This window comes from Nyctereutes procyonoides, unplaced genomic scaffold (genome assembly GCF_905146905.1).
Source record: "Nyctereutes procyonoides isolate TBG_1078 unplaced genomic scaffold, NYPRO_anot_genome, whole genome shotgun sequence".
NCBI lineage: Eukaryota > Metazoa > Chordata > Mammalia > Carnivora > Canidae > Nyctereutes > Nyctereutes procyonoides.
The window spans coordinates 45,509,787-45,529,424 of record NW_026575020.1 but is presented as its reverse complement, the minus strand read 5'-3'; the positions used below and the strand labels follow the sequence as shown (position 1 = coordinate 45,529,424).

At 39.5% G+C, this 19,638-nt stretch overlaps 1 protein-coding gene across 4 annotated transcripts in view; it reads right to left on the bottom strand.

Moving 5' to 3' along the window:
• Window positions 1–11,300, bottom strand: part of TANC2 (tetratricopeptide repeat, ankyrin repeat and coiled-coil containing 2) — a 366,267-nt gene extending 354,967 nt beyond the window's left edge. For all 4 annotated transcript variants that reach the window (XM_055321616.1, XM_055321584.1, XM_055321595.1 and 1 more), the window contains exon 1: window positions 11,085–11,300. The gene's annotated coding sequence lies outside the window, so the exon portion shown is untranslated. The remainder of the gene's footprint in view (window positions 1–11,084) is intronic.
• Window positions 11,301–19,638: the final 8,338 nt, after the last annotated feature.

The window sequence follows — 19,638 nt, the reverse complement described above, 5'->3', positions numbered from 1 at the left end:
TCAAAGAACTGTATAAAATGTGGACTACTGTCCACGTGGGAAGGCATCTCTCTATGCTATTTTGTATAAATACAATACAGAGTCTCCTAACTCATCCCAAAAGAGAGAGGTAATCATATGGTTTTGATCTGGTAACGTTTTAATATTGTAAATTATGTTAATATTTAACTGTCCTTGCCTTCCTGGAATGAGTCCTGATGTATTATCTTTTAAATACACTACTAGTTTTATCTTGCTAATATTTTATTTAGAATGTTTGCTTCTCTGGAGTGCCTGGGTGGTTCAGTCAGTTAAGCATCCAACTCTTGATTTCGACTCATGTTGAGATCTCAGGGTCATGGTATTGAGTCCTGCATCGGGCTCCATGCTCAGCGGGGAGTCTGCTGGAGATTCTCTCTCTTCCTCTATCCCTCCTCCCATTTGCACATGCTCTCTCTCTCTAAAATAAACAAATAAATCTTAAAAAAAAAAAAAAAAAAGAACGTTTGCTTCTCTGGTCGTAAGAGTGGACTGTTCATAGTGGCTCCAAAAAAAGAAAGAAAAAAGGCAAACAATCTTAATGTCCATCCGTTGTGGAACAACAGAATAAATTATGGTGTAGTATGCTTTGGAATGTTATCCAGCTTTTTAAAATTAGAGTTCCATTTACTAAACTAGAGACATGCCATGATACATTCTTAAAAGAATAAAGCAAATTACAAAAAGCCTGTATATGTGTGTGTGTATATATACTTACATGTTTTTGAGCAACAAAAAGATGCTGAAAAACATTCAGTGTTGGTTAACACTGGCTACTCCAGGAAGAAAACTGGAGAAGGGAAAGACCTGAGAGGAGAGAAAAATACTAACTTTTCCTTTATTCACCTCTAGTTTGTTCATTTTCATGGTTGCAAACAGAGTATTACTTTTATAACTTTTTATAAAGGTAGAACAGGGGAGGAGAATAGTTATTTATTAAAAGTAATGACAATAAACAGTAGTTGATTAACTAATAAATGACTACCTTTAATACATCCAAAGACAAAATTAGAATTAAATTATGTAAAGCAAGGAGAGGAATTATTACAAAGTTCATTTATTTAAAAATAGAAAATAATCCAATCTGGAACTAAAGTTGCATATAAGTAGTCTTTCTCAAGTGTGTTAAGCAAGATGTCTTCAGGTTGAACTAGTTTTTATTTTATAGCTAGCGCAAACTTATCAGGTCATGGATATTTTGACAACTAAGGATAAAACTAAGAGAAAGGGAGCCAAAGAAAAATATTCAATGAAAACTGTATGCATGATACACCAATTAGCAAAAATGGGCAAAATGTTACAGAAGTAATTGAAACTCAGGGGAAAAAATGAGATTTTGAATAGTTAACTAGTCATCTATGCTAAAGTAAAAGGAGTAAACTTTTTCTAATGTATTATTTTACACTATAAATAGACAAACCCTTTTTATTAAAGAAAGCAAACTGCCTTAACTGATTGTCACATACAAATCTTTCAAAAAGAAAAATTACTAAAAGCTATCAACATGTAGCATGGGTGATAGGGAGATAAAGTTATCATGGAAAATTCAAAAAAAAAAAAAAAAAAAAAAGAAAGGAACAGATAAAAGAAAATTCCAGTTACAAGGCAGCCCGGATGGCTCAGCGGTTTAGCACTGCCTTCATCCCAGGGCCTGATCCTGAAGACCCAGGATCAAGTCCCATGTCAGGCTCCCTGCATGGAGCCTGCTTCTCCCTCTGCCTGTGTCTCTGCCTCTCTCTCTCTCTCTCTCTCTCTCTCTCTCTCTCTCTCTCTCTCTCCCTCATGAATAAATAAAATCTTTTAAAAAAAAGAGAAAATTCCAGTTATAGACAAAAGTAAGAAAGGCTTATAAAAATTGACGTTTCTGCAATCAAACTGAGAAAAGAACTGTCAAAGGGCTCCCGGTCTCAAGAAATGCCGTGGTTTGCTATTTTGGGGGGAGACCAAAAACTGATTTTTTGCCAAGTTTGTAGTACTTAAAGGGAAATAGCCCAAAAAGGTATGCACACCAAGAGTCTGCCCAACAGTATCTCACTTCTAGGTGTCTTTATTTTTAAGTTTACAGTTATTTAAGAACTCTTTCTCTCAGCTCTCCTCAAATCTTTCATTAAGAGAAAATTTCAGGATATAAAATAAATCAGTAGCTGAATTACCATGGGTCTTTTAAATGCCTTGCCAGGCTGAATAAGAGAGCAAGACAAGATAACAAAGAAAAGCTGGACTAACAATGCTAGTAAAGAACTGAAGGGAGGAGTTGGATGAAGCATGCATCAAAAAAGAGCAATCCAGGATGATTTCCATGGCTTAATAAAAATTACCATTCCAGGCAGCCTGGGTGGCTCAGCGGTTTAGCGCTGCCTTTGGCCCAGGGTGTGATCCTAGAGACCCGGGATCGAGTCCCACATTGGACTCTCTGCATGGAGCCTGCTTCTCCCTCTGCCTGTGTCTCTGCCTCTCTCTCTCTCTCTCTCTGTCTCTCATGAATCAATTAAAAAATAATAATAACCATTCCTTAAATACTGGACATTGTCCTAAGGATTTTCAATGACATTATTTTACTCTCTCATCATCAAAACCCTGCAAGATAGATTTCAGACCTTCACATATCTAATGAGTGAGTGACAGAGTGATTAATTTGAATCTGTTTTCATGATTCAAACTCACAAATTCATGTTCTACTATAAAATTGGTCTCATGATTGTAGAATTTCAAAAGCTTCTTACAACTAAACAACTGTATTATCATTCTATCATAAAGGAATGTGTGAGGTGCCTAGGTGGCTCAGTTGGTTAAGCATGTGACTCCTGATTTTGGCTCAGGTCATGATCGTAGAGTCATGAGACCAAGCCCCACCTCAACGTCTGCATTGAGCATGGAACCTGCTTAAGACTCTCTCTCTCTCCCTCTGCCCCTCCCCCCTAAAAATAAAATAAAGGAATATCTGATAACTTCCAAAGAAGTCTTTCTCCCTCTTCAGAGCTCTAAAAAGAAAGAGCTAAGATTCTCTGACGCTAAACCAGGATTTTTTATGTAGCAAATCTTTACCCACGTGTCTAATGAAACCAGCTACCTCCATTCACCCTAATTCCCAATCCAAGGGAGCCCAAAAGAATTCCTTGGAATTGGAACAAAAACAGACTTGTAGAGTAATAATACCCATCAAGCTTCCATAACGTGACTAGCTTTGTCCTATCAAATTTCAGCAATTAAAGCTAAACATTGTGGAACCCCCACAACCCAAGTTTGCAAAGGGCTTAAGAAAAGACTTCCTTCATTGAGACAGAAGGAATTTACCAAGATCTGAGGCATCCTCCATGACTAAAATGATTAAATCACAATGTCTACACATCCAGTACCATTTCCAAGGTTGTTTTTTCGGTTTTAAGATTTTATTTATTTATTCATGAGAGACACAGAGAGGCAGAGACATAGGCATAGGGAGAAGCAGGTTCCCTGTAGGGAGCCTGATGCAGAACTTGATCCCAGGACCCTAGGATCACGACCTGAGCTAAAGGCAGATGCTCAACTGCTGAGCCACCCAGATGCCCACCCATAGTTAGTTTAGTAACTAACTAGTCTACTTAAAATCCACAGGTGGGGTATCCATGCAATAAAAAAAGTGGTGCCATATTTCTTCATGTTGTCAATCTCTATAATCGGATGTCATCTGATATAATCAGATATGATAGTGCAAGTATGATATTACAGACAAGGAAATAAGCATGGCTATCTAATCCAAAGAGATCTGTTTGGAGTAAATAAGTTTTCCATTATTATCGTGTGTGTATATGTATTGCTTTATGAATTTTAGGTCTGCAATACTTTTGATATTTATAAAAAGGAATGTTTAAATCACTGTCTTTTCATAATACCTTTGCCACCTAATGAAAACAGTAAAACTAAACTTTAATACGCTGGAGTTTTTTTTTAAACTATATTTTGCCCAGGTTAGAATGAATATTAGGACACAGAATTCTGAATTATACTATTAGCTTTTACTTAAGGAAGAATATGAAATGTCCACTTTCAACTGAAAGACTACAGTAGTCAAACTCCTTATACATAGTAGTCAACAAATATTTAAGTGAATAATTTAATGTGCAAAAATCCCCCAATTTTTCCAATGTACCTAATCTAACTCAGCTCATATGCCTTAAACACAAGGTATCTGTATAACAAATTAATATAAAAAATCAAGTTTTTCATAGAACAACCTTTATTAATACAAAATATGCATATAAGAGAGACTGGGGCAAAGAAAGAAAAATATTCTTCTATGCTGTGCTCCAAAACTCTTTACTTGGGTTCCTCTTCTCAGGAATAGGATCAATTAATATGCTTTGTTAGAAACTTCTTCAGAGTTAGACATTATACAGTTGTAACACGAAGACGCAATAGGAGACTGTCAGATAAATCCTTACTAAGGCAAAGTAGCCAATCTTTTCTCAGTCGATAGAAGCAATTATGCCCTGCAAGAGACTTCAACAGACATAGTTGGTCTATCTCCAACTTATGACATTCAATGACCATTTATAAAATACCTAAGGACTGGTAACTTTATCTGTAAAGGGCTAGCCAGTCAATATCTAGGTTTTGTTGTGCTAACTACCCAACTCTGGCTGTACACATGAAACAGCCATAACCAATGTAAATGAATAAGCATGGCCATATGCCAATAAAACTTCCTTCATGGCCAGTGAATTTGAATTTCCTATAATTTTCACATATCACAAAGCATTATTTTTCCTCTGATATCTTTTCAATCACTTAAAAATATAAAAACCAATCTTAGCTTGCAGATCATACCAAAACAGACGTTGGGCTACGTTTGGCCCATGCACCGTAGTGTGCCAACCCCTGTAATATATAATGAAAAATCAGCTAAAGTTCATACACTGAACCTTCTAATCTTCCTCCCCCAACCCAGGAAATAAAAAGGAATAAAAATTGGTTTATCTTTAGAGTTAGTTTTTTGTGGTTGTTGTTTATTTAAACTTAATTAACATATAATGTATTATTGGTTTCAGAGACAGAGGTTAGTGATTCATCAGTCTTCTACAATACTCAGGGCTCATGACATCCCATGCCCTCCTTAATGTCCATCACTCAGATACCTCATCCATCCACCCATCGACCCCTTCCTTCCCTCCCCTCCAGCGATCCTCAGTTTGTTTCCTATGATTAAGAGTCTTTAGAGTTAGTTTTAACTATAATCCAGGAGTTACTCTGAATAATATTCTAGATGGTGTACATATGTGTATTTCTCCACATGTATCTCCTGATGCCTAGAACTTTGAAGAAGAATATGGCAGGCAATGAGTCTAAAGAGAAGGCAAAGATCAGACCATCATGAAGGACCTTACTTGGTTTGCTAAGGAGTTTCCATTTTATCCATTAAGTGATGAGGTGATAAGATTCTGAAGAAAAGAATGACATAATCAGATGACCATGTTAGAAAGATCCCTCTGGCAGCAAAGTATCTAAGAAAGAAAGGTACATAAATGTGAAATAAAAAAGTAAAGATGTCTAAAGGACAACTGGATTTAAAACAAAAAAAAACACAGTAACAAGATTGCTCACTATAATGCAACTACATTTAAATGGCATCAGAATCTCAGGTTCTGATAAAAAGGAGTTTGAGAGATAGGATATACCTACTATTCACTGAATAAAGACAGAAATTAATATTATGGGCAAGAAAAGGGTAAAGCAAAAGCATGATTAAAACTAATACAAACTTAATTCTTTCGCCTCTTAAACCTAGTCATGTTTACCTCCAACTATTCAAAGACAAACAGAAGCTGAACATAACAAGATATTTTTGTAACATATGGGCCCATAAAAAAGCAACTTATCTGATACTTAAAACATCCACAAACACACTTTTCAAATGACTTATAAAGATTTTTGTTAAACAAAATAAACTGACCTAATAAATTTGTTTCCAGAAATAATCATGGTATTGTAATTAGACAGAGCTTTCCAAAATAAGAATAATCCCTACCAGAAAATTTTTTCATGTATTTCATCCTCACCCTGCTTTAAACCTTCTAAAACTCAGGCCCAAATTTATTGTTCTCCATCTAACATTACCTTGAATCTTAAATACTCAAGGTAAAATACATCTAAAAGAAAGGAAAAGGGCCAATGGTTGAGAAAATGTTGCTGTAAGTCTTTAAACTCTTCTTTTAACCCATTTCTTTCCATGGATTTTTTAAAGAGACTCATCAGGAATATGTACCCTCCATCATCATATGGAGCTCAACTCATTTTTTTATTGTAAACAATCTTCATGTAATACAAATTACTACAAAAGATGTTATTTAAACAAACCAGGTGATATTTTTCATATTATAACAAAGACTATTTACTTATACAGTATATTTATATGGTGCTTTCTCTCCAAATAATAACAATATTTGTTAACTACAAGTACTCAGCAGATAGGACAATGCTGAGTTTCAATTCACTCACAAAGGAAAAAATAGTCCAAATAATTAAACTAACTTCCAAACTATTTTATATTTGTTACCTTGATCAGACTAGTACTAGAAAAGTAAACAGCCATCTGCAACAGCTTGTTCTAGCTCCTTGAAATAAAATCTGGGAACCATGAGTAAATATTCCAGCTAACATTGGTGATTCTTGTAAGTACATTCAACTACTATGCCCAATCACTAGATTTCAGAAATTCAGTTTTAATTCTATCGTAAAAGGAAGAAATATGACAAGGAGAGAACTTTGATGCATTTCTTTTATGTATACTTGTTTTCCAAGATCAACTACGCTAATATTCCCCTTCTGTAACTGTACTGGTTTAGTATATGGTGGTCCCCCGCTAAACTGCCCATAGTCCGAAGCAGATGATCCTCCTTCCTATGTATAGTCAGAAATAACCCAAGGCTACACCACATCGCCTATGTCATTCACCTCATTTCATCTCATCACATAAGTATTTTATCATCTCAGTCATCACAAGAAGAATAAATTCAACAAAGTAAGATATTTTGAGAGTAGAGACCACATTCTCATAACTATTATAATGCACTGTTTTAATTGTTCTATTTTGTTATTATTGTTAATCTCTTACCATGCCTAAATTATAAATTAAACTTTAATTGATTAATTAATTAATAAACTTTATCGTAGGAATGTACTCATAGAAAAAAAAAAACAGTATATATGGGTTCAGTACTATCTACGGTTTCAGGCATCCACTGGGGTGTCTTAGAATGTATCCCTTGCAGATAAGGGGGGATTACTGTTCTCCTTTCTAGGCTTACTTTCTTCTCCATTCAAAATAATGCACACAAAGTCATTCAAAAAATATGAAAAAAGCAAAAGTACTTATGGGGAAGTATGGGGGAAAACTAGAGAGCCAGCATGGGACAGTCCAAGAATCAAACATGGAAGAGGGAAATAATGGAATGTTTAACAATGTTATTAGTAAAACTTTATGATAAAGATGTAAACATCAAATTAGGTTTCATAAGTGAAGTATGCTAAAAGGAACTATCAACCAATCTAAAATACAGAGAATGATCTAACTCTATGACAATTTATTAAGTACACTAAAGTATATAAACATAAATCCTAAATAAATCTTAGCCATAATCAATTGATTATCTTGAATCCCCTTACCAATAAATGTATATAAAAATGAAAGAAGTGTTTGATTACATGAGATATGTGATTTACAGAATGGCAGAAAGTTTGGCTTACAGAAGAAAATAGTTGTTACAAGAATAAGAGATGATTGGTTTGGTTTGGTTTTTGTTTTTGTTTTTGTTTTTTTTTTGTAAAGATTTTATTTATTTATTCAAGAAAGACACCGAAAGAAGAAAGCAGAGGGAGAAGCAGGCTCCCATGGGGAGCCTGATGCAGGACTCAATCTCAGGATCCGGGATCACGACCTGAGCCAAAGGCAGACGCTCAACCACTGAGCCACCCAGGTACCTTGATTGTTATTCTTTTTTCTTTTTTCTTTTTTTAGGAGAAGAGAAACAGAGAGAATCCTAAGCAGGCTCCACACCCAGCACATAAGCCCAACTCAGGGATCGATCTCACAACCCTGAGATCATGAACTGAGCTGAAATCAAGTGTTGGATGCTTAACTGAGCCACCCAACTGCCCCTACTGTTCTTTATAATTTACACATTTTTAATAAATATTAATTCATATGTAATATATATGAAACAATATGTATTTCTGAAAATCTGAGCCAAGATTATTGATGGAAGTGGTAAAATGTACACCAGCATCCAACCCATTTTTGCTACTTTTCAAAATAAAATAGAGATAAAAGTATGAAGATGTAGGAGAAATAGATCATTTCTCCTTAATTTTCCTCGAGAAAGTAAAGATTTACTGGTGCTTTTAAAGAGATAGTATGTAGATCCCTGTGTATGTGCTGCATTATCTCTTTAAAATCACCAGTAAACCTTTATTGCACACTATGTACACACATACACACACACCAAACTACTTGAAAGTAACTTTGTATCTCTAAAGTTCCCCCCAAACCAACCTCCATTGCAAATATTTCCTTAATCACATAAAAAGTACTAATATTCCTCTACTCACAATCCCAGAGATAAATTACAAAAGTAAATCCTGTAAGAGAAATGTTCATACTATAAGTAACTATTTTTGGTATATTCGTAGGCTTAACATTTATATGTCTTACTACATACCTACTGAATTGCAACAACTCTTCCACTTGCCAGCTAAATCTGATTCTTGACTGGCCAATGCAAGTTACTGAACATCTCTGTGTTTCGGTTTCTCATCAGTAAAACGTAAATAAACAGGACATACTTCACAGGGTGTTGAAATTGATTAAAACATGAATAACAGGACTAGTACAGAGTAAGTGCTATATCAGGGTGAGCTATTACACCTAGCTATTCTACTAGTAATAGTACTCCATCTTTCCAAACATATTAAAAACATTCTGAACAATTTGAATTACTGACTAAAACTAGATATTATTAAAAGGAGACATTAAATCTGAAGCCTGATTAACAGTAAGTTTAAACCCCTGCAACTCTGAAAAGAATAGATGACTAATAGAGCCACATAACCACTCTCAAGAACAATCTGGGGAAAGTGGTTTTCCCAAGTGCAACTATCAATTTCTTCCCTTACACAAGGGGGCAGTGATAACAAGAAAAGAATGGGGCTCTGCAACACCTCTTCCTACAGACAGTAGGGGGTGGCAGTACATATGGCTTACAGTCAGAACAAAACAGGAAGACCCAACAGTACTGCTCTTTATTCTCCTCTGGCCCTCTCCTCTCTGCTTTAGCCCCAACATAGCCTCAAGGTGAGGGCCGTATCTATAGAAAACACTAAAACCCAAAATTAACCACGAAGGAAAATCCAGTTTTGTCTTTGAAGCAAATGATCCCTTAGTGGCTGAATGTGGATGCAAGAGGAAGCCAATCAGTATGAATTTTCAGATTATCTAGCAAATTACTTACTGCTATTATAAGAACAACATTCTTCAGGCAAGTAATTCAATTTCTCTACAGTAATCACAACATAAAACACCAAAATTTCAATCATTAACTATACCCTAATGAACACATTCGGATATTCCTGTTTGTTTCACAGCATGTAGACACTCATTGAACGTACATATGTAAGTTATATCACATAGCTCATTGAACTATCTTTTGTTACTTCTGAAATTCCAGCTATTTACTGACAATCCTCTCAAAACACAGATATTCTTCTTAAGTGGAAGTCACAATGTTTCACAGATGTGGATAATTTCATACGTAGAGAAAGAAACAATATTTAACGTAGAGAAAGAAACAGAGAAAGAATATTTAATATTTTATTCTTGTGCTCACATTCCTAGGATGATATACCTGGGAAACGCTGCAAGAAGTGCTCCACTGACAGTATCCATGTTGCTGCTTTTTATGCTACATTTACTGTATTCATTTTTTTTCCCTATTTTGCCACCTCAACACCAAAAACATGCAAGAATATAGCACTACTGTCATTCACTGTAATTAACCACTGCAATAGCTTTTGGCTCCAACCCCTCAAAATGCCTGAAAATTTATCCCTTTTGTTCACCATATTGTTTTGTTTTCCTCATTCCAGATATTTTCACCTGTGTGAAAATGAAGACAGGGGCACATAGGAAAAAATAAATCCCTTTGCCTAATGATCTTGAACTCAGAATTACAATCAGGATGTGGTGTGGGTTTTTTTTGTTTATTGTTTTTCTTTTCCTGGAGAGGAACAGAGAACAGAGTAGAAAGACACCCAAAATACCCAATCTTCCTAATGTTAATTATCACTGTTTATATTTTGTAAAACCCATTTTAAACATTCCACAACTGAAATAAAAGACAGGACACGATTATATCGGTGCTCTACAAGCTGACGGCAAAACCTGGAATTATTTTAGCCCTATTTTTTCTTTCCCATCTCACAACCAGACACGATATGCTTTTTTTTTTTTCTTTCACGTGGGTACCTACTATCTCCATCTCAAAAAATAGCATATCCTAGCTCCTCTCGATTTCCTGAGATAAAATATCTAGCAATGAGCCTTATTAATCTTTTTCTTACACCACATCTCCTTTCCCAGGGGGACTGTTAATATCGCTCACAACACTTCTACCATGAATTTCAATGCCACACAGGTCAACCCACCCTGCGCCTTACCTGGCACATTTCACAACTACTTTTTATGCTGCATTCTGGGGGCACATTTTGCAACTCGCTCTGCACCACATTGCCTGCCACGTTTAGCAATCTGCCTCGCATCTCACCCTGGGTCCCCGGCATCTAGAGCCTCTCTCGGTACCGAATTCCATGACACCTTCGGTGACATCGAAGTGACCGTCCCCCGCCCCATCGGAAGCCACCCTGGGTGCCACATTTGGAGCCAACCTTCCCCACACCTTGGACACCGGAGGCACTTCGCTGCCCGTTTCGCTGTTTCCCAGCTCGCCCCCGCCCCTCTCCCAGGAGCCGAGGCAGTGGAGGCGAACGCCCCTGTCACTAAGGCGACCCCTCCTTCCGCCGCTCCCTCGGTCTCTTACCTGCGGCTCTGAGGGGCTCGCTGCACCTCGGGGCCAAGCCCCAGTCCCCGGGATCCCGAGTGAGGACCGCGCCGCCCGCCGGCGCCGCCCGCGATTCCCAGAGCACCTCGCTGCGCTCCGACGCCCGCGGTGGGTCTGCGCCCCGGAAAGGCGCGGCGGGGCCTCGCGGCGGGCAAGCGCAGCCCGCGGCGGTCCTCCTGTCAGCGGCGGCGCGGGTGCAAGCTCTCGCCCCTCAGCGCGGCGGCGGCGGCGGCGGCGGCGGCGGCGGCGGCGGCGGCGGCGGCGGCGGCGGCGGCGGCGGCGGCGGCGGCTGCTGCGGCGGGCGCCTCGCTCCGCCTCGCGCGCGGCACAGCCGGGAGGTGAGCGCGAGGGGGATGGGAACGGGGGCGGGGCCGCCCAGAGGAGGCGCGGAGGGCGGCGGCGGGAGGGCAGCGCCGGCAGCCCCGAGCCCCCGCGCTCAGAGTGCTCGCACCTTCCCCCGCCCGGCGGGCGGCTAGCGCGAGGCGGCTGTGCCAGCGGGCCCCGCCGGAGCAGCGCACCCAGCAACCCGCGCCCGGCCGGCAGCTCGCTAGCGCCGCCGCCGCGCCGGGGGCGTCGCACCCTCCCAGGCCGCCCGCAGCCCCGCCCCCTCCGGGCCGGGGTGGGGAGGAGCGCGAGCGCGGAGGGAGAGCGCGTGCGTGGGGGCGCGTGCGTGGTGGAGCGCGCGCGCCCCCGCCCCCTCCACAGTCTGGGGGTGGGGAGCGGCTGGAAGAGAGAGTGAAGACCGAACCCTTCCCTGCGCCGAGAGGTCGGGCCCTGACTCTGCAGCTCTGTGAGGTCTGGGCATTTCTCGTTTCCTCAGGGGGCTCTGCCTGGTGGGGTCGAGGGCATTTGGTGGGAAAGGGGTGGAAGCTCAATAGCAGACAAGGCCCTAAATAGTTCGGCTCCGCCCCCCCGGAGGGGTGATGTCACTCTCGAGGTGCTGCTGCTGTCACGTGCGCCCACTTCTGGGCCTGTCCTCCTGCTGTTCATGGGCAAAACGTTCCCCTAGGCTTCCCCCACTTCAGTCACCTTAGGAACACATCACTCCTGGAGTCATCAAACCTTACATATGTCGATTGTTCCCTGCCTGATGCTCAATTATATTCTATAAACTGCTTCCAAAGCCACAGTTGGCTGTGGTGGGCATCAGAATGAGGCGCGCAACCATTATGGGTGGGAAGGTGGGTGGGGAGGGACGAGAGAGAAGGGAGACTAGTTCTGCAGAATAATTGCTGAAAATTCACCAACCACAGCTTGAGAGCCTGATGCCAGGTTGGACGAGAAGTAATGTGGTTTTCGGAGCCAGTGGGCAAGGCACGGAAAGCCACCACATTAAAGCCTCCTCGGAGGTCTTACTTCCCCCCATTACCCCTCCACCTAGATCTTCTTCCCGTTTTTCTTTCTCTTGTGTCATAAGTCAACTGTGGAAGATATCTGGACGTCAGTGTTTTCGTGTGCTGTAAGATGATGCAGAGCAATCACTATTACATACTCCGCCTGGCTACTCTTCCCTTCCCTAAAGTCAAACCACCTTTCATGGTGATCTGTTTCCTAATGAGATGCCATGACTGGAAATAGATGCCCCAAATTACCTCAGTCAAGGAATCTGTGTCTATGGTGTTTCTAAGATAGTTTGCTTTGTTTGCTCACAGTTCTTTGAATCTACTTCATCCAGGACTTTCTTTGGTTTAAAAAAAAATAGTATTAACTTCAGAATAATAGAAGAAATGGACTATGAAGGCATTTCAACAGCTAGTCTATAATGAATGCTTGAAAAGTTAGAGCTAGAGCAGCTTTGAACACTACAGCTAAAACAGCAAGGTAAAGGATTGATATATGGAATCTTTTGGAGATAACTCCAAAACCTTAGATTAGTCCTGCTGTAACCTCTCTATGGTGATAGTAGCATGGTAGTGATTACTTATGGGGGACTTGACAGGGCTAGTGGCATGGTAGTGATTATTTACTGCGGATTTGACAGGGAAGGAGGGAGCCTTCAGGTTGGTGGAGATGTTCACTATCTTGACCTACCTAATGATTACGAGGGCTAATATATACGCAAAAAGATTTATTCATACACACAAAGAAGCACTACAACGTCATGATTGGAGTCTGGAAACGGATTTAAATCTCAGTGTCACCCACCACTTACCAGCTATGTGACCTTAAGCAAGTCTCTGAGCCTTTTTTTCTTCATCTCTCTAATATGGTTAATGATACCTCACAGGATGGTTGTAAAAATTAAATGAGATTATCTTTGAAAAATAGCATGGAGCCTGGTATGTAGTAAGTGCTTAGGAAGCAGTAGCTATTGTTACCTTATTCTTCTGGCACTCAGATTTACCCTATTCAATTCTCCTTTGAGGTTTTTTGTTTGTTTGCTTATTTCAAAGATTACTTTGTGTCTCAACCTTTGTGAGTTTCACTGAAGCTAGTAACATTTCTTCCCACAAGAAATAAGGAAAGGCAGTCCAGGGTGTAATGTGTTAGTTTTCAAACTAGTTTAGGTGGCAGTACTTAGTACAAATAGTACAAATTATTGTGTGCATTGTAGAACACCATGAAATATTGATAGATTTGGGGCAGCCGGGGTGGCTCAGCAGTTTAGGGCTGCCTTCAGCCCAGAGCCTGAACCTGAAGACCCAGGATCTAGTCCTACATCAAGCTCCCTGCATGGAGCCTGCTTCTCCCTCTGCCTGTGTCTCTGCCTCTCTCTCTCTGTGTGTGTCTCCCATGAATAAATAAAATCTTTAGGGATCCCTGGGTGGCGCAGCGGTTTGGCGCCTGCCTTTGGCCCAGGGCACGATCCTGGAGACCCGGGATCGAATCCCACATCAGGCTCCCGGTGCATGGAGCCTGCTTCTCCCTCTGCCTATGTCTCTGCCCCCCTCTCTCTCTCTCTCTGTGACTATCATAAATAAATAAAAAAAATTAAAAAAAAAAATAAAATCTTTAAAAAATATATATTGATAGATTTAATTCTGCCATATGGACATGACAATTTTACCAGCACTAAATCTGGCTATATAATGTTTATGCAAATCTCACATATTTCAAAAACTGTATTTTTGAGAATAGGCCCGTGTTTTTCCTTTAAAATTTGTTTCCAACTTTCACAAAGTAGAAAGCACCAAAAGTTTAATAACAATTCACAAAATGAAAACCTTGAAGTCCATGTTTCCTGGAAATTAAAAAAACACTGTAATTGTTCAGTTTAGCAGCAGAGCTCGCTTTATTAGATTTTCCCACAGTAAGCTCTAATAGCTGTGACCCACAGGGTCTCTTGCTCGGATGAAGTGAGTAACTCTGACTCACTGTCCTCATCTCACTCCCAAAGATCAGTCTCCATTTCTTTTGGCTGACCTTTCCCAGATCCCATGTTCACACTGAGCAGTGCTAGTACCCACTGAATGAACTCACTGCCTTGCTGTTTTGATCATCCGGCATAATTCTATTCAGCCCATTCTCTTCCACATAATACTCCTGTTAAGTCTTGTAATTTGCTGTTATACTTAAACTTTGTGGAGGAAACCCTCTGTCCCTGACAGAGGGGTATAGTTGGGGTGGTGAACAACATTGTAGAGAGAAGTCACCCCTGTTTTCAGCTCTTCTCCCTGGTTTTCTTTTCCATCAATGATACCTAAAATCCTGAGAATGCTCATTTTTACACCTACTGAAAATCCATTCTAGTCAAAATGATCATTTAGTCTATGACTTAAATTTGGAAACATGATGTACGCCATGTAAGAGGAACATGCAAATATACATAAATTAGCCCAACCTTCCTTATACCTCCCAGCTTGTCAGTGCCATCTATACTATTCAAAATGCCCGTTTTGATGTATCAATTATGCCCACTAATACTCACCTCTGCATATGTCTTCCCTTGGCACCTCCAAGTCTCTTAAGCAAACCATTAGGCTCACATTGCCTACCCTTTTTCCTCAATTCTCCCCCTATTGAATAAAGAATAATGACATCACCATTGACTGATTGCCTACTGATTGTAAATGCTTTCCAAATGCCTTATATATACTATATTATGTTATGTTATGTTATGTTATGTTATGTTATGTTATGTTATTATGCAACATCCCACCAATATCTCAGTTTTCTAGATGGGGGGCTTTGAGTGGTTAAATGATCAGGTCAAGATCACACTGAATGGTGGGCAGAGCCACAATCTAAACCCAAACAAACTTTATCCTCTTATCAGCTACCCTCAAGATAAAGGCCTGTAAAATATAAATGAGAACAGAGAATACATCATTTGAAAAATGTGAACCATATTACACAATGAAAGTATCTCTGGAAGGTTGATGTAAAAGATGTTTCTCATTGATTGTTTTTTATAATCTCATTTCTTTTTATCTGCAATTGATAATTCCAAACTCAATAGCTTCAACATTTCCCCACTAACTCCCACCTCGGTCTTTTGATAAATATTTAATAATTTCAAGACTAACACTTTAAAGCATTTCCACATAGAGGAACTACTACTTAAAAGAAGTTTCCAGTAAATCTCTTTTTGGGAAAGTGAAAAATTCATGTACAGTATGAAGAAGCAAAACTCCATATATATTTATATTGACATTTATAAATGCTTAACAAGTATTTGTGCCTACTGATGCTTATAACTGTGGTAAGTACCACAGAGCACATTTAACTAATTTGAGAGATGTCTTGCCTACTAGAACCTTATAATGTATTTAGGAAACAAAATTCTTCAAACATTTAAATATTAATATAGAATTAAGTGTTGAGGGATCCCTGGGTGGCGCAGCGGTTTGGCGCCTGCCTTTGGCCCAGGGCGCGATCCTGGAGACCCGGGATCGAATCCCACGTCGGGCTCCCGGTGCATGGAGCCTGCTTCTCCATCTGCCTGTGTCTCTGCCTCTCTCTCCTTCTCTCTCTGTGACTGTCATAAATAAAAAAAAAAAAAAGTGTTGAAACATGAGTAAAACAGTAGGCTTTGTGATAATTCATAGAAGGGAGAGAGAGATAAGTTTGCCTGGAATGGTATGGGACTGCTACTTGAGGAAAGTAGAACAGGAAAAAATATAGATGGAAAAAAGGAAGGACTATTCCAGGGAGGGCCCTAGAGAATCAACAGAAATTTAAAGCAGGGAACAAGCTAACAATTCTCACATCAAAGAATAAATCCCTTTTGGAAGTGAGTTGCTTTGGTGTGAACTACAAATAGACTTGGTACAAATCTAAAAAACAGACCAGTGAGCAACAAGTGTAGATGAGTAGAATTTACTACTCAAGAGATAAAGCATCTGGTAACATCTTACCAATATCTGGTTGATAAGAGGTTGGAAAAGTGGTTCAGGACCAAACTGAAGAGGGTGCTGTCCAGAAAAGGAGGACACCATGATGTCTTTGAGCAGAATGATAAGACAGTGTTCAAAACTTTATCTAATAGGATGGATTTCAGCATAGAAGGACAACGGATAAGGACTTGGTTAAGAAGATATTACTATTTTATGAGCTAAAGAAGGTGACAGCTGATAGTTAAGAATTGTGGCAGTGGGAATATAAAGGAAAAGTTCCAATGGCTATTGCATGGAAGAATTAAAACTTACTGAATAACTGAATGCAAAGGATAAAGAAGAGTGAGAAATAAAAATACAGCAAGGTAACAGGACTCTAGAAGACCATGTTAACCTATGACAGAAGCAGGGGAGTCAGCAGGATTGCTTTGAAAGGGAAGACAGAAAGAGATGGTGTCAGCATATTTTGTGTTAATAGTAGTTTTTTATTGTTTTTGAATTACAAATCACTTCTTGAGAATCTGATGGAACCAATGGATCCTCCCTTTTAGGAAAAAAATTATTCATGCTTATACATGCTATGCATTTGTAATGGATACCCTTGGAGTTAACTGCTAGGAACTCCTGACCCAAGCTGGGCCCATCAGAGCTCTCTCTGGAATTTTTGTACATTATATCTAGAGGTTCAAATCAGTCTCTCCATAGTAGCTGAAGCTATGGATACTATTAGCTAGCTGATCTGTTTCCTAACACATGAGCCTGAGAAAGAGAACGTGCTTAAAAGCAGAATGAGAGCAGAGAGAGTCTCAGAAGTAAGAGAGGGAACATACCTTAACCTTAATGGCCGTTGAGTTCATAGATCCACCACATTTTTATCCTTGGATCCCAGGAGATAACCTAGTCCTTCATTGAAATTCCACTATGGTTAAGCTTGTTTGAGCTGCATTTCTGCAATTTATATATGAGAGTCCTGATTAATTCAAGGGTTAAAAATACAAATTGAAACCCACCCATGGGCTCCAGGTAAGAATCCTTGATTTAAGATAATGGAAAGTCACCCAAGTAGAAATAGACCAGTAAACAGGTTGAAGTTAGGTGAGAAAAGGAAGAAAATGAATACTCATGCAGAGGGACTATTGATAGCACAGGTCTTTAAGAGCAAGGACCCTGGACCCAGACTGACTGCACTCAAATCCTAAGCTAACTATTTACTAAATGTATGATCTCAAGAAAGTTATTCTACATTTCTAGATCTCAGGTTACTTATCTGTGAATTGGAAATTAAAAACTATGTATTATAGGGTTGATGTGAAGATTTTAAGTTGGTACATGTAGAAATGCCTGGCCTATGCATAGCAAGTCTCTATGGACTATTACCATTCAGTATAATAGACCTATGCGTAGGCATTTTGCATGTTTGTTTTTTTTTTTAAGATTTATTTATTTATTATTTTAGAGGGTAGGGGAGAGGGAGAGAGAGAATACCAAGCAGATTCCCTGCTGAGTGGGGAACCCCATGCTGGGCCCAATCTCACAACGCTCAGATCATGACCTGAGCCAAAACCAAGAGTCAGACACTTAACCCACTGAGCTACCCAGGCACCCACATATGTTACATTATTTAATTTAATTTAATAGTCATAAAAACATTATCATCATCAAGGGTATTTATGTACCCAAATACAAAGATGAAGCCACTGACCCACCATTAATAAGACATGATGTTTTAGTTGATTCTCCAGTATTGCATGAGTTTTATTGAACCTGCCATATTCCCTCACTCAAAGCACCTAAGTAGTTATAAGGTAGTTAATAAATATTAGGCGGGCAATTAGAAGCAAAGGAAGAATGATTGGCCTTTATAGAGAATGACCACACAATCTTGGTTTAGTATCACAGCCCTTATCAATTAGCCATGAGTAAAAGTAAATATAAGAATGTAGTAGAGTGGGATGCCCAGGTGGCTCAGCGGTTGAGCCTCTGCCTTCAGTTCAGGGTGTGATCCTGGAGTTCTTTTTTTTTTTTTTTTTTAATTTATTTATTTATGACAGTCACAGAGAGAGAAGGAGAGAGAGGCAGAAACACAGGCAGATGGAGAAGCAGGCTCCATGCACCAGGAGCCCGACGTGGGATTCGATCCCGGGTCTCCAGGATCGCGCCCTGGGCCAAAGGCAGGCGCCAAACCGCTGCGCCACCCAGGGATCCCTGATCCTGGAGTTCTGGGATCGAATCCCACATCAGGCTCCCTTCTCCCTCTGCCTATGTCTCTGCCTTCTCTCTGTATCTCTCATGAATAAATAAATAAAATATTTTTTTAAAAAAAGAACATAGTAGAGTTGTGTAAGTTGTCTTTGCTTTCTTTCATATAATGAAATACACTTCTTAATCAAAAGACTCTTTAGATAAGAAATGAATTTTTTAATCTAAGGGAATTGTAGTTTTGTTGATGTGAAATATAGAGAAGTTTTAATTAATAAAAAAGTGCAAGGAAGAAAACATAGGGAAAGTGAAGGTTTCGATTGGACCTTATCTCACACATCTGAAGCCCAATTAACATTTTCTCTAGATTTAGTCAACCAGCCTGACACATAATGTGAAAGAACAAAAGAAAGAATCAGCTCAGTAGAGGAAAAGAAGAGGCATCTTAATGTTACCAACATAATAATTGAATGGAACTTCATTTATGTGGAACTTGGTTATTTAACAATCCCATCTATCTGGAGCACAGCAAAGACCCAGAGAAATAAAGGAGATGAAAAAAGACCTCTCCAAAAACAAAACAGAAATCACAAAAGTCCATGCCCTAAAGATCATGCCCATTACTGCTAGAGATTCGATTCATCGATGCCCTTTCTCAGAGGCTATTAATTTTTACTTGGATTCGATTTTAAAAGACCTGGCAATCTGGTTTCCAAACTCATAAAAAATTAAAAGCAGTAAAGTAGAAGAGAGAGGAGAAACTATCGCATGCAGGCATGCAGATAGCAGTGAGAAGAGAAAGCTGGAAGTCTTAAACAGGGCAGAGATGAAGAAAGACATAAAAATTGACTTCATGATCAAAAAACACAGCCATTTAGTGCCTTTAGCATAGGAGAAAACAGTCCTCCATACCTCCACAGGCCTTGGGAAAGAAATTTTAAAAATTGATTCTATATTAACCCTGAGGAATCAAGAAAATTAAATTACATTCAGTATAAAGACATTCCCTGAGTTATGCAGCACTCAGCTTTATGTAAATAGCTCCATAAGGCACATAA